At 37.7% G+C, this 3865-nt stretch overlaps 1 pseudogene; it reads right to left on the reverse strand.

The window, feature by feature from the left end:
- The window catches only part of LOC102757852, a 17689-nt pseudogene that overhangs the window by 2194 nt on the left and 11630 nt on the right, over nucleotides 1-3865 (reverse strand).

A 3865-nucleotide genomic window follows, 5' to 3' on the forward strand; every position in this document is an offset into this window, starting at 1 on the left:
GTTTCAATGTGTCTATAAAGTTGAAGTCTTCAGGATTTGTTAAGCACAGGCCTGAACCACAGAAGACAACCAACAACCACATCTGAGAGTCTGTTTCTCCCAGAAGGAAGACCCTTTCAGCACAGTCCTTGAATAAGACTGATGCCTCAATATAGGAGCACCCAAATGCATAAAAACTCTTGATGGACTTTAAGGGAGATATTGACAGCAAACAGTCATTGTAGAGGACTTTAACACCCCCAGACATCACTGGATAGGTATTACAGACAAAAATTTAACAAGGAAACCAAGGCTATAAATTACACACTAGATCAGAGGGATCTAACAGATATTTATAGCACATTTCTCCCCAAAGCAACAGAATATTCATTCTTCTCAAATGCACATGGAACATTCTCAAAGGTAGATCACATCTTAGGGCACAAAACAAGTCTACACAAATTCAAGAGGATTGCTGTAATACCAAGCATCTTCTCAGATCAAATGACATACAGTTAGAAACCACCTACAATTAAAAAAAAATCTCAAAAACACTAACATACATGGAGGCTAAATAGCATATTATTAATCAATGAATGGGTTACCAATGAGATAAAGCAAAAAAATAAATACTTCCTGGAAACAAATGAAAATGAATACACAACCACCCAAAACCAATGGAACACGGTGAAAGCAGTCCTGAAAGGGAAGTTCATAGCACTACAGGCCTACCTCAAGAAACAAGAAAAAGCACTAATCAACTATCTACCCCAAAAACTAATTTAATTAGAAAGAGAACAAGAAGAAAATCCCAGAGGAATTAGAAGGAAGGAAATAATAAAGAGTAGAGAGGAAATTAATGACATAGAGACAAAAAAAATACAAAAGTTAAATAAATTCAAGAACTAGTTCTTTCAAAAGATAAGATTGATGAATCCCTAGCCAGATTCATCAAGAAATATAGAAAGAGGACCCAGATAAATAAAATAAGAAATGAAAGAGGCAATATAACAATGGACACCATAGAAATACAAAGGATTGTAAGCAAATATGATGAACAATTATATGACAACAGACTGGACAACCTGGGCAAAATGGACAAACTCCTAAAAACATAAAATCTTCCAAAACTCAACAATGGAGAATCAGAAAACCTGAGTAGGCCAATTATAACTGATAAAATTGAAGAAGTAATTTAAAACTTTCCAGCAAATAAAAGTTCTAGACTGGGTGGATTTATAAAAGAATTTTACCAAACATTCAAAGAATTAACACCTATCCTCCTCAGACTATTCCAAATAGTCAAGAGAAAGCTCTTTTATGAAGTCAGAATTATCCTAATTCCAAAACCAGATAAATACAATACAAATAAAGAATATTACAGGCCAATATCCCCGATGTACACAGAGGCAAAAATCCTCAACAAAATATTAGCAAATCAGGCCCAACAATATATTAAAAAGATCATATACCATGCTCAAGTGGGATTTATTCTGGGGATGCAAGAGTGGTACAATATTTGCAAATAAATACATGTGATATGTCACATAAACAAATTGAAAGATAAAAATAACATGATCGTATCAATAGATGCAGAAAAAGTGTTTGACAAAATCCAGCACACTTTTTTGATAAAAACCTCAGTAAAGTAGGAATGGAGGGATCATATCTCAACATAATAAAGGCCATCTATGATAAAGCTACAGCCAACATAATACTCAATGGGCAAAAACTAAAAGTGTTTCTTTTAAGAACAGGAACAGGACAAGGGTGTCTGCTTCCACCACACTTATTCAACACATTACTGGCAGACATAGCCACAGCAATCAGACATTAAGTGATAAAAGGTACCCAAATTGGGAAGGAGGAAGTAAAACTGTCATTGTTCACAGAAGACATGATACAGTATAAAAGAAAGCCTAAAGACTTCACCAGGAAACTATTAGACTTAATGAATTTGGCAAGGTAGCAGGATACAAAATCAACATCCACAAATTTATAGCATTATTATACACCAATTATAAACTCTCAGGAAGAGAAACTAAACAAACAATTCCATTTACCATTACAACAACAAAAAAAATATACCTAGGAATAAACTTAACCAAGGATGCAAAAGACCTGTACTTGGAAAATTATAGGACATTGAAAAAATATATATAGGAAGATACAAACAAATGGAAGCATATAGCATGTTCATGCATTTGATGAATTAACATCATTAAAATGTCTATATTACCTAAAGCAATCTACAGATTCAACACAATCCCTATTAAAAACCAATGGTATGCATCACAGAGCTAGAATAAATACTCTGAAAATTTATATGGAACCATAAAAAACACACAAAATAGCTATAGCAATCTTGAGGAAAAAAGAACAAAGTAGGAGTGATCACAATACCAGATATCAAACTGTACTACAAAGCCATAAAACTGGAACAGCCTGGTACTGGCACAGAGCATGTATATAAACCAATGGATCAGAACAGAGACCCCAGAAATTGACCCACATCATTACAATTCATTAATATTTGACAAAAGAGGCAAGAACATACAATGGAGTAAGGACAGTCTCTTCAACAAATGTTGCTGGGAAAAACTGACAGACATGCAAAAACATGAAATTAGTCCACCAACTTACACAACAGACAAGAATAAACTCACGGTGGATAAAAGACTTAAATGTAAAGCATAAAACCATAAAATCTTAGAGGAGAACATAGGCAGTAAAATCTCAGACATCTCTCATAGCAATATGTTTGTAGATACATCTCATAGGGCAAAGGAAATTAAGGAGAAAATAAACAAATGGGACTACATCGAAATAAAAAGCTTCTGAACAGCAAAAGAAACCACCATCAAAATGAAAAGGGAACTGTATGGGAGAACATATTAGTCAATGATACTTCTGATAAGAGGTTAATATCCAAAATGTATAAAATACTCATACAAGTCAACAAAAGGAAGACAAACAATCCAATTTAAAAATGGGCAGGAGACCTGAATAGGCTTTTCTCCAAAGTGGATATACAGATGGCCAAGTGCCATATGAAAAAAAAAAATGCTCAAAGTCACTAATCATCAGAGAAATGAAAATTAAAACCAGAATGAGATGTCAACTCATACCTATCAGAATGGCTATCATAAAAAAAGTCAACAAACAACAAGTGCTGGAGAGGATGTGGAGAAAAGGGAACACTAGTTCACTACTGGTGGGAATTCAGATAGATACAGCCTCCATAGAAAACAATATGGAGTTTCCTTAAAATTTTTTAAATGGAACTTACATTTGACTCAGTGATACCACTTCTGGGAATATTTTCTAAGAACCCCAAGCACCGGAGAACCAAGATGGCGGCATAGGTTAACGCCGGAGTTTGCTGCCTCGAACAACCACTTCAAAAGTGAAACTAAAAGACGGAACGGACATCACCCAGACCCACAGGAACGCTGGCTGAGTGGAAGTCCTACAACTAGGAGGAAAGAGTAACGCATTCGGACACTCAGAGGAGGCGCAGTGCTGAAGTCAAATTCTGAGGTGCGGAGTGCGCGGAGCGGGCGGCGGCGGAGGGCGCGGTTGGCGTTTTCAATCGGGAGGGAGTCGCGGACTCTGAGCTCCAGACCCGGGCGAGTCTTTAGGGGCACAGACTCAAACGGGAGAAGCGGGACTGTCTGGTTTCGGTCGGAACTCGAAGGCAGCTTTCTCTCCGAGGTTTGCAGCGGTTGCTGGGACTCAGAGAGGCAGAGCCCCCGGGACAGGACTGAGAGCGGCCATAACTGCTCTCCCTCTCCGGCCTGCCCTGTTGATCCCGTGGGACCCGCCCCGCCCAGGCCCGGCACAGAGGCTTTTGCCCGATAGCCTCAGGCAAAGGCTAGATTAGCAA

The sequence above is a fragment of the Myotis davidii genome, unplaced genomic scaffold (assembly GCF_000327345.1).
Source record: "Myotis davidii unplaced genomic scaffold, ASM32734v1 scaffold5472, whole genome shotgun sequence".
NCBI lineage: Eukaryota > Metazoa > Chordata > Mammalia > Chiroptera > Vespertilionidae > Myotis > Myotis davidii.